Genomic DNA, 12347 nt, shown 5'->3' with positions numbered 1-12347 from the left:
CTGAGGGATTTTGTTAGGAAACTAACACATCTGTTAAACGGGATAGTTTTGAATCTAGCTCAGAGGGTAGTTGTAAGGATAAAATAAATCAATAAAAGTGAAGTAATGACAGTGACTTACATTTCCTGACCACTTACTCTATGCCCCAGCACTAAGAATGAAGCTTGGTTGCTGTTCAGTCAATGCACCTACTGTGTATTTTTATTATTTTAAAAAATCAAGATTTGCTCAGTGAGATCAAAATGCTCTTCTGACCATAATTTTGGATTTGATTTTAAATATCAACTATGGATGGCTCACCTCGCTTCCAAACTTGGAAAAAAGCGTCATCTTCTGTTATGAGTAGAAGCCACGTGTAGTTTTTTGATAGCACGTGGGTAAACTGTAGTTTGAGCAATGAAATAGTTCATTTAGCCTCATCCAGGGGAATTTATGCCATTTTGTGTGTCAGGCAATGATTCACTGAATTACATGAGATGATCAGTTTTGACCCACACTTCCTCCCTTTAGATGCCGTAACCTCTTCACTTGGAGTGGTAGGCAGTTGGACATAAATTTTTAAGTAGTGTCAGAAGAGACTTACTGTTTCAATGGGAGGTAGAGACAGCTGGAATAAAAGCATGGTTTAGGAAGAAGCAGAAAAAAGGCTGCTAGTAAATTTGGCTGGACAGGGCAGGGAGTGAAGACAAGAAGATGGATACACTGAGCACCTGGCAGTGACTTGAGAAATTTAATGCCAGTTACGATATGATGATAAATGAGCATATTTGGTGGAGTGATTTCAGCATCAACATGTAGGAATGAATAACTGAAAAGCAGAGAGTCTAAAGTGATCCTAGAAAATCTGAAAACTTCCAACAATGACAGTGAAGGGGTCACTTGGCAAAGCGACCTTGGAAGGAAATTCCCTCATAACTCTTCTTCTGGTCCCGTAGAAAGACCACATGCAATGGAACCTGAACTCCACAGAAGTCAACCTAAAACAGATGTGCTGAGCTCTGCTCCACTGCAATCCTAGACCAGAGAAGAATTATTAAGGGAAAATTTAATAATACACATGAATGGAGAGAAAGGCAAGTTTGGATTTGAGAAAACTTCGGAAGCCCTGTTTCTGTGTTTCAGGAACATGCAGTAACTTGAAATAGACAAAATACAGGCTAATGGAAGGCCAGGGGACTTTGCTTTAGTGACTATTTAGAATCACATATAATTAGGACATGTGAAGTATTTATATATAATGAACGATTTAAAATGTTTTTTAATTTTAACATCTTGAACAGTTTTGTGTGGTTTCATATCTCAGTCAAATACTTTGTAATTAACAAATGAAGATGAAGTTCAGCCTGACCTCTTGACCAAATTATCATTAATTCCATATTTACCGCATGAGGTAATTGAAGTCTTGGAGATTCTTTGTCACAGCATCTGTCCTTGCTCATACCGTCTCCCAGACACCCTTCCCTCTCACCCTCAAAAGAGGACTGCCCCATAAATTTACAGCCAATTGTCTTCCAGGAATTGGAACCAACTGTTAGTTGTGACCAACTCCTTAGTCTGTGAGTTATATTCTATATGTTCTTAATGTATAGTTTAGTTTAACGCAATACATCAATTCATTAGGCATGTGCCAAACTTTGATAAATTTTCCCTGCAAGAGCCTGACCTCCACAAAATTGAAAGACAAAAATAAAAGCAAAAGCCCGTTTTCTTCCCTCCACGTAAGTTAATGTGATAGTAAATTGCCTCAGATAATATTTCCTGTTATGAGGTATTTCAAGTATGTCAAAAGTCTAAAAACTTTTTTTAAATAGACTTGCCTTCATCTTGCATCATGGAGTCATAGTGGGAGGGAGTAGGGGCTGCACTTTAACTGCTAAGTAAGAGTATTCTGGATAGTACTGTTTGGTTTGTGTACATACAATTACTAGCCGAGTGAGGATGGCAGAGTTATGAATAGAATGACTAAGTTTTTTCAGCCAAGCTGTTAATTGAATTTAGAATTGTCAAAGTAACTGCCGTTTTGATTTGTGCATAAAACTAAAATGGTATAAAGACACCACTGAAAGAAAGTTCTTGGGCTTATGGTTATATAAAGAATAAGCTTTGGTTGGTTAGATTAACTGAGATGATCTTTAAAGTTCATCAAACCAGTTGTTTTACTGAATTGACTGCTAATTCATTTTAGAAAATGAATAAGTTAGCCTTGTGTGTGGGACTTAAACTGCTACTCTGCATCCTGCCTTTGCCCTCAGGATAGGTAGCTGTAGGCCTACCATTCATGAGCGGTACAATTTCTATTTGCAGGCCTTCTGATCGGCTTCCCAGAATCCCAGGTAAACCACACTTAGTCAATGACGGATCATTATGTTGTAAACAGTAGTCATGTCATAAACTTCCATGAGAGGCTGCAACCAGCAATCTCAGGATGGGAATAGAAATTGAAAACAGCGAACTAAAGGTGTCAGTTTCCAAACGAGTGAGAGAGGCCTCCCTATTGTTTCTGCTCAATGACAGAAATTGTTATTACCCAGATGGATATTAAGGAACAGCAGGAAAGAGGACTCGCAACGCTACAAATTAATGCTTACAGTAACTGGGAGTGTTAATTTGTTATCAATGTAACTGCATGAAAGTTATCAACATAATTTCCTCTGACAAGTGATTCATTCTAGGGGAAAGAAAACCATGAAGCCTCTATGGTTAGTTATCAGACATCTGCAAACCGTTTTTTCCTTCTCCCACCCAATCTGCAGGTATTCCAGGCTGGCTGGGTGACACTAATATTATGCAAAGGAAAGGCTGTGATTTACTGAGATGTAGCATTTTGTATAAACACGGCAAGGTTCATTATCACTTATAGAAAGTGTCTCCGACAGGGTGACATCTCATGTTATAAATAGTGTTTTCTAAAGATCCAGAAACGAAATGAGCTGGGCTTGGCATTTGAAAACACGTTGCAGACAGACCAGGGTGAATTAGTATGCGCCGTGGAATTATCTCAGTCTCCTAATGGTGCTAACATTTATTTTTACTTAATCGCAGAGAATGACAACTGGGAGAGGAAGACAATAAGGATAAAAGAATCAAATTTGCCAGATAGAGAGAATTCAACATCCTGACCAATTTCAGCCTCTCTTGGGAGACCTCTGCCTCAGCACTTAAGGAGGAAGAGAGGAAGGCCCCATCTTTCTTCTGTTCTTTTGTTGATCCCTTGACTGGCTCTTTGAGCCACAGATGAATCCATGAGTCATTCTTCTTAGAGAGGGAGGTTGGGGGAGAGGAGCGGAAATGGAAACAGTCCTCTCTTATCTATTTGCAAGGGCTCTATTTGAAAAAGGCTAAATATAATTGAAGCTAATATTATTAGTGTGCATCAGCTCTCGGATTTTTTTAAAGATCCATTTGTTTGATACGTTCATTTTCATAAAAGCTTTTGCATGAGTTTGATGCTTTTAACTTTCACTCTGTTAACTGCGGTCAGGAAGAAAATGAATATTCCAGAGCAGCGAGGAGCTCTTGTTTGAAGATCTCCACCGGATCTCTGACATACACCACCGGAGTCGCACTGCTTTTTAGGGTGGCGCTGTGAAACCAACCAAGCAGGACTGAACGCCTCATTCTTGGAATGATACCCCTCCCTGCAATGCCCAATATTCAGAACTGCAGAGGAAATGGTTTGATAATTTTAAAAGTCTTTACTGCCCATCTACCAACAGTTAAAAATTTCTGGAAACTTCCTTTATTTATTTTTTCTTTATTCCCAGCCCTCCAGCATGCGCGCCACCCAGTTGTGAAGATATATGTAAAAGCATAGCAGAGTGCCCAGGACACATAGATGCCCAAATATTGCTAGCTGTTCTCCTCAAATGGTCATAGCTTATGTCTGCCCAACATGGCTAAATCATATGATTGTGGATTGATTTGATTTGCAATCAGAACAGGAACGCGGCCAAATGAACGAGGAAAGAGTTGATGTGGCACCAGCATGGTGGAGAATGAAGTCTACAGATGCAGACTCTAAACTTGAATGCCAGTTTGGGCACTTAATAGCAATGTGACTTTGGGTGAGTTACTCTAACTCTCTGAGTTTCTGTTTCGTCCTCTGTAAAACAAGGTAAATAATACATTTCGGGGCATTGTTGAGGGTGAAATAACAATATACAAATTCAATATTGAAATTAAAATATATAAAACCCTAGTACAGTACCTGCCACATAGTGAGTATTCAATAAATAATTTTATTACTAATTTAAGGGGCCGGCTCTGTGGCCGAGCAGTTAAATTCACACGCTCCACTGGGCGGCCTGGGGTCCAGATCCTGGGCGCGGACATGGCACCGCTCGTCAGGCCACGTTGAGGCGGCGTCCCACATCCCACAACTAGAAGGACATGCAACTAAGATATACAATTGTGTGCGTGTGGGGGGGGGGGGGGGGGGGGGCGGGGTTTGCCGAGATAAAGCAGAAAAAAAAAAAAAGGAAGATTGGCAACAGTTGTTAGCCCAGGTGCCAATCTTTAAAAAAAAGAAAAAAAAAAAACACATACTTTGGCGATAAAATTACTAAAAAGAAAAAACACCATTGATGCTTTCATGCCATGAAAACTTCTTTTCTTGAAGGCAGCAGATGGTATGTCTTACCAGGACAGCAACTGGATTTCATGCAAATAAATGTGTTCTGCCAATTTCATTATTTGAAGAGAGCAGGAAAGAGAGGAAGGTGGAGGCCATCCATTCAAGAAAAGGTTCCGGAAAGGAAAGAATTTTAAGTGTTGAAATCTATTCTCAATTAAATCGAGTGCTTAGAGCAGGTCAAAGGAATTTAGGCATTTACAACCGCCCATTCTGAGGCAGGGTGCAGACCTTGAGGGGTACAATTATGCCAAGTTTCTTTTTAAAGGCACTCCTTACTTGGCACAAGGTACAAGTAAAAACAAGCTAATAAGAACTTGAAGTCCAAAAGCCTGCTGGATCATAAACATATTTTCCAAATGGCTGGAAAAGCTTCAATATTTCTAACGCTGTTTTCACATTAGAATTATGTTATCACCAGGCTGATGATTCAAGAACATGTGACCTAACCTACAATCTAATATCAGTTTAGTCGCTGGGTCACTTTAACATAAGGAGCAGACATCCCTTTCCTTATTCAGCAACATCACCTCAAAAACATCGTGAATATTTGAATCAAATGAATTCAGATGTGAACCTAGGAGTTCAAATTCATATTTGGGCTCAGGGAACTTTTAAAATGAAGCCCATACCTGTTATTTGTCAAACATTTGCACTCTCTGGCTGATTTCTAAATTGATCCATTAGCTACAACACACTAAGAAAGAAAAGAGGGTTCTGTGCCTGCTGAGCAAACTTAAATGCGCTGGATTATGGAGGATAGCAGAGGATTTTGAAAAGAAATATTGCCTGAGGGCAGAGAGGAGAAAAGGAGAAAAAGGCTCAGTGCTTCTCGGTCTCTCAGAAGGGCACTGTCATTTCCTCAACGATGTGGTTGGCCCCAGAGAGGGGCGAAGGAAGAAAGAGGCTCTCAGTGACGCCACAAAGGTGGAGAAATGAGAAAGGGGCAAAGAAGTACACAAGGACAGAGGAAACCCTACTGCTGCAGGGGACATGAGTCTATAGCGACATCTTGCTGATGTCCAAGCACTTTGATTTTCAATGGGTGTGCCGCCCACCCACCCTTCTGTCTCCCTCCCTCCCTTCAGCAACCATTATTACACACCCACTCTATGCCGGGCGAAATTTCGCACTATGGGTGGTCACAGCAAATAAAGGGAAGCTCTGGTCTGTGCCAAAGGTCAACTCCAGGAATTACAAAACACTCATGCATTTCAATGTTACAACGTCCTAAGAAAATCCCATTCCCAAAGCAGAGTCCAGAATCCTAGTGGCAAGAATTCTGTCACTAGGTTTTGAGTTCCTTGAAGACAATGACTAATTTCCAAACACTAAGCCCAGCACCTCTCACTTAACATATGCTCACGATATATTATGAATAAGTAATTAATGTTTGAATGGCTATTTCAATATAGAATCTTAAAACATTTTATAATTATAAAATATATCAAATCAAGAGTATATATAATAAATATTCTAATTCATTTAGTATATATATACAGTATATATTATATACTATATATTATAGTATATATTATAACAGTCAAGATTCAGCCAAATGAATAGAATATTTCCAAGTCTTTGATGGCCTCTATGTTTTTCCCAAATTGCTTCCCAATCCCTCATTCCCACACTGATAACTAATATCACTGCATAAAACCTTGGTGACATTTTAGACTCCTTATTCTCCTTTACTCCCAAATCCTATTGGCTACCCAATCTTGTCTTGATGGTGGAACTATGTCCCCTCCCTGCAACAGACACTATAACCTCAGGCCTTCCAGGACCAGTTCAACTGACCCCATGTTATCAACAGAGTGATTAAGAATTGCCTTTCAGAATATTTGCAGAGTCGCGTGGCCAGAGCATGCGCAGAAGTCTTGACCTCAAGTGACCTCAGAACCAAAGATTCTCCTCCCAATGGAACCAAAGGACCAGGACACGTCTGGAACTTAAAAGTCAAACTCTTATCAGAAGCAAGAGGTCCCTCATTCCGGAAGATCCAGTGTGAAAATTCCTTCCTCTCTTTACCACAAATGTCTAGAACCTCATCATAAGCATTTAGAACTTTATCATAAATGTTGAGAACCTTACCGTAAATGCTTGAAGCCCACTAATCAAAGCCTGCCCACCAGCATTTCCGTGCGTGTGCCAGCCTGTTCTCCCTAACCTCTTAAATTTCAACCCAAATCCGGAATTGGGGAGAAAGATCTGAGAGCACATGCCCCCATTTCCCTGCAGATCAATTTCACAGAGTAAAGCTGATTTGTCTCCCAAAAGTTGATTCCATAATTAATTAGCTTATTTATGTGCATCGTGTAGGAGAACCCCATTTTTGTGCAGTAAAAACACTTCCATGGCTGTTTCCATCCCTCATTATCTCCTCTAGATTATTATAGCCACCCTCTTAACTAAGTCTCCCTTATTCACATCTTGCTCATTAAACGAATCTTCATTATGGTTTTAGGTCTGTAAAAGAGCAGCCTGAACAGTGAGATAACGCTCATGTTTGTTTAAACACATTTCCCGGATGTTAATATACTAGCCTCATCCTCTCGGCTGCATACAGCACACACAGAGGAACTATGACAATAGACCTCACATTTCTTTTCATTAGTTTGTACAAATTAAAGCTGCTGGCAGTATGTCAACTGTTATTATTGATCATCTCCTTGTACAGGGCACTGGGTGAGGAGCTGAGGGGGATATAAAGATGTGTAAACAAGAGCCTCGTAGTCTAGAGTTGACACGATCAATTAATTTCGTTGGTTGCAATGGTGACTACATACATATTTGAAATCTTTGTTATGTTTATGGAGACTAACAGCCAGAATTGTTTGTCCTTTATTGTCTCTCTAGCCTTTATCCCTTTAATTAACTGGACCCACTAATGTGCTACACACACCCACTTCATAAATCTTAGCCACAAATATAGTCATTTTGATTCCTAGTTCAAAAGATACTTTGTTTCATCCCATCCCTAACCTTGAGGATAGCAGAACAGAGAGCAAAGGGCATTGTCCTCAAGAATGACCCTAAGTGCATTCCCCGACCTCCTTAAGCATATCACACATTTCCAGGGACACTGATTTTACAAACTATTTAAAGGGAAAACTTTGAAAGTTTTCCCCTCAAAAGGTATTGTCATACCGATGCAACTGAAATGTGAAGAATCCCACTTTTCCATATTGGAAAATATGTTTTTTGTGAGGCTGGAATAAAAAAATTTTAAGGTACTGAGAGTGTTTGGGTAATTTGGTTCTCTTGCAATACCGGGGACCTGAGTGAGGTTGTCACTGGTTTGGGAGCCCTCCTGGAGAGGGAATGGATTTTGCAAATATGCCTGGATGGCAGGGTTGACACTGGTCCACCTAGAAGCAGCACCCAGCATGTCTGATTTCTTTGTGTGCAGAAGTTCACAGTCATGTCACTTGATTAAAAAAATTAGACCTTTTTATTTCTTATTACATAGTCACAGAAAAAAGTGAGTCACCATTAATGGTGTGTAAAGTAGAAAAAAAGGTAAGGGAGTATGGGACATGGAGACTAGCGAGAGCAGTGAAAATTTCGGTGTACTACTATACATCCTGAAGGCCAGCAGCATCCTTCTCCAGGCCCACCTTAAACAGACTCTGCCTCGTCAGTTTCTTACCTTTTCAGTGGGGTGACCAAAAGAAGGGCAAATATTGTTGCCTTGGAAATGCACTGTTTCAGAATAACTTGCAATGAAAAGGAAAGAGATTCTGAGAACATAGTCTACTACAAAGACATGTAAACTGATTATAGTCTCAGTGCACGGGACTTTTCACGTTTTAGCAGTAAAAGTCCCATATTGCAGGAAACCCCAGTCCCAGTCTGCCCGGGATGGTTGTCACACCAGGAGGAGTAGATCAGAACATAGGAAATCAGGGTTGAATTGATAGCCATTTCTTCTTTATTTTTTTTTTTAAAGATTGGCCCTGAGCTAACATCTGCTGCCAATCTTTTTCTTCTTCTTCTTCTCCCCAAAGCCCCCCGGTACATAGTTATATATTCTAGCTGTAGGTCCTTCTAGTTGTGTTATGTGGGACACCGCCTCAGCACGGCTTGATGAGCGGTGCTAGGTCAGCACCCAGGATCCGAACCAACAAAACCCTGAGCTGCCGTAGCAGAGCGTGCAGACTTAACCACCCAGCCATGGGGCCAGCCCTGCCGTTTCCTCTTGAAGCGAAAACAAAAGGCATCTTTACAAAAGGTAAATAACTAGATTCCTTAAATGAATTCCATGTTCATTGGCTTTCTCAGTAGACCATCTAGAAAAATTTCTCTCAGATATCTAATACACGGCAAATCTGTGTCCCATCACCTGTGAGGAAACTGCTACAACAGAAACATGGTCTGAAAGTTTGACAGAGTCCATCATGGTGGAGACAAGGAGGCTTTTCTGACTTAGTTCTCATACATGTGTTGAAAATACCAGCACTAGTAGAAAATAGCATACCCAGTCATTTTTCTTCTCTGAAAAAAATTTTGATGACTCTTTCCTCGACTGATGACCAATGAATCAGTTACCCTTTTTGTCCACCCCATGACCTATATGAGTCAGGGCTCACCAGAGAAACAGAACCAACAGGACATGTGCATATACATAGAGAGAGAGATTTATTTTAAAGAACTGGCTTTTGCGATTGTTGAGACTGGCAAGTCCAAAATCTGCAGGGTAGGCTGGCAGGCTGGAGACCCGGGGAAGAGTAGCAATTTGAGTCTGAAGACAGCCTGCTAGCAGAATTATCTCTTCCATCAGGGAGATGGCCTTCAACTGATTGGATGAGGCCCACCCATCCACATTATGGAGGATAATTGGCTTTACGTAAAGTCTACTGATCTAAATGTTAATCTCTTCTAAAAAATAGCTTCACAAAAACATCTAGAATAATATTTGATAAAACGTCTGGGTCACATGGCCTCGCCAAGTTAACACAGAAAATGAACCATCACATAACCCAAGTAGCTCAACCTTTCAGTAAGGGACACTTACCCAAGGTTTTAGGAACTGTGGCTAAAGATGCGGTATCATGCTAGCTCCTTCACTGCAGTCCAGGCATCCATCCTTGGTAATTACCATGTCAGCTCTTTTCAACTAAGGCAACTTTTCCAGAAATTATACTCAATTCAATACTAACCAAAGATGGGTAGGAAACTTCTGCTTTGTTTTATTTTATTTTATAGCAAACAGGTATATTAAGGTTTACAATGTAAATTTGCACATACTTTTCAGATAAAACGAGAGACTTCAAGGAAAATTTCTCTTTCCTTAAGCTCCATTCGGCTATGTGCCCCAGTCTCTCCCAAAGACAACTCTTCTTAAACTCACATTTCTTTGCCATTAGATGTAAAAGTTTAAGAAGAATTGCTGCAGGAGCTTCACCTTGGTCAACTCAGAGCTCTGGGCCACCTCGAACACGAAATTTTCCATCGGCTGTCTCAAGGAAGTTGAACCACAGCTGGACCAGTTTCCAAACTCCCTTCAGCAAAGACAACGGGGACACAGCTGGGCTTATTTGTTCTTAACTCAAGTAGGCAAAGGGCTCACCATGTCTGCTGAGCTCAGAGACCTGAGTTCAAGGTTGCCTCTGCACCCTGCTCCTTTTCTGGCTGCTGAAGACAGCAGAGAGAGACACAAAAGGTGAATCCTGTACAGCAATCCATCACTGATAAACAAGCTTAGGACAAGTGCACTCAGCAGGAGGAATCTTTGAATTAGTGTTTCCAATAAAAACAAGAGCATACAACATTCATTCATCCAACAAACATTTATGGAACTTCTGATACCAAGCTTCCCATATACCAATAGCACTCGACTAAGGCACGTTGGTTAGGGCGTAGGTTGTATTTGGTTCTTGCTCTCAAGAGGTTTGTTGGGATTCAAGCAGATATAAAAGTATGAAGGAGAAGCGTCAGCAGTGGGCTTCATCCTAAGTGTCTTTGCTCCATGATTGAATTTGATCATCCATTTTACGGCTTAGTGAAAAACCAATCGTGGAAAGCCCTTAATTTAAAATGGAAAAACTCAGTGATTTCCTCCTACTGGAAATTTAGAGGGGAAAAAGCCCTATTATCTAATAAGTTATCTGCATTAAAAATGCATTAGTAATCAATCTTCATAACATCTGGTGACAGCTACATTGCTTATTAAAAAAACAACAGTCTCCTTTCTCTGAGAATGCTGTTTACAGTTTTTCTGAAAGAAATCCATTAAACTCAACCATAGAAGAAAGTAAACTACTTTACAATAAATTAGCATGTTCCAAATAAGGGAATGCTTTACATAATACTTTAATTGCTATTTTAATTTAAAGTCTAATGCATTACTACCCAAAATGTCTATTGCAGAAAACTAAGGAACATAGTTCTTGCTGTTGACCAGTAAACCCTAGACTAGTCATGGTGTCGACTGTACCTTTTCTTCTAACCGAATGACAGAGGATTCTAAAGCACTCCATGAACTCTCCATAGCAAATGGCATTTCCCTCCTCCCTTTGGAAGCTCTGTGAGCCCAGATGTCCTCATCATTCACAGTTAGAAAGGCAGATGCTTCAGAAGGTGCATTGACTTTTGTAAATATATACTGATATATTGAACTTTGGGGAGCTAGAACTCAGAGGAATGTTATGAGTTAAGGAAGTAAGCTGTAAGTATGGAAATAATAATGAAAAATGAATAAATAAGGCCAAATTAAGCAAATAAGAGGTTTTTCTCTCTTTTTGAACACCTTCCTCTCCTCCCACCTCCTTGCTTTCATTCCCATCAAGTCCAATGTATTCCTCTTTCCTTTCTTTTCTCCTCTCCAGTTTCTGTTTCTTTTGTGTGTCCCTGGTCAGTTCCCCATTCACTTTTTTTTCATTGAGGTCATAGTAGTTTATAAGATTGTGAAATCTCAGGTGTAGATTATTCTTTGTCAGTCCCTATATATATGTGACCCTTTACCCCTTATGCCCACCCTGGTAACCTTCCCCTCTTGTAAACACTAATCTGCTTTCTTTGTCGATGTGTTTATCTTCCACATATGAGTGAAAACATACTGTGTTTGTCTTTCTCTGTCTGGCTTATTTTGCTTAACATAATACCCTCAAGGTCCATCCACATTGCTGCAAATAGGATGATTTTGTCTTTTTTATGGCTGAGTAGTATTCCATTGTGTATACATACCACATCTTTATCCATTCATCAGTTGGTGGGCACTTGGGTTTCTTTCACATCTTGGCTGTTCTGAATAATGCTACAACGAACATAGGGGTGCATAAGTCTCTTTGAATTGTTGATTTCAAGTTCTTTGGATAAATACCCACTAGTGGAATTGCTGGGTTGTATGATATTTCCATTTTTAATTTTTTGAGACATCTCCATACTGTTTTCCATAGTGGCTGCACCACTTCGCATTCCCCCCAGCAGTGTATGAGGGTTCCCTTTTTTCCACATCCTCTCCAACATTTGCTATTTTTTGTCTTGGTAAATTACAGCCATTCTAACAGGTGCAAGGTGATATCTCATTGTAGTTTTGATTTGCATTTCCCGAATGATTGATGATGTTGACCATCTTTTCATGTGCCTGTTGGCCATCTGTATATATTCTCTGGAAAATTGTCTGTTCATATCCTCTGCCCATTTTTTGATTGGGTTGTTTGTTTTGTTGTTGTTGAGTTGTGGGTGTTCTTCATATATTTTAGAGATTAATCCC

This window comes from Equus caballus, chromosome 21 (genome assembly GCF_041296265.1).
Source record: "Equus caballus isolate H_3958 breed thoroughbred chromosome 21, TB-T2T, whole genome shotgun sequence".
NCBI classification, from domain to species: domain Eukaryota; kingdom Metazoa; phylum Chordata; class Mammalia; order Perissodactyla; family Equidae; genus Equus; species Equus caballus.
The sequence above is the reverse complement of the archived record's forward strand: the minus strand, read 5'-3'. Positions refer to the sequence as shown.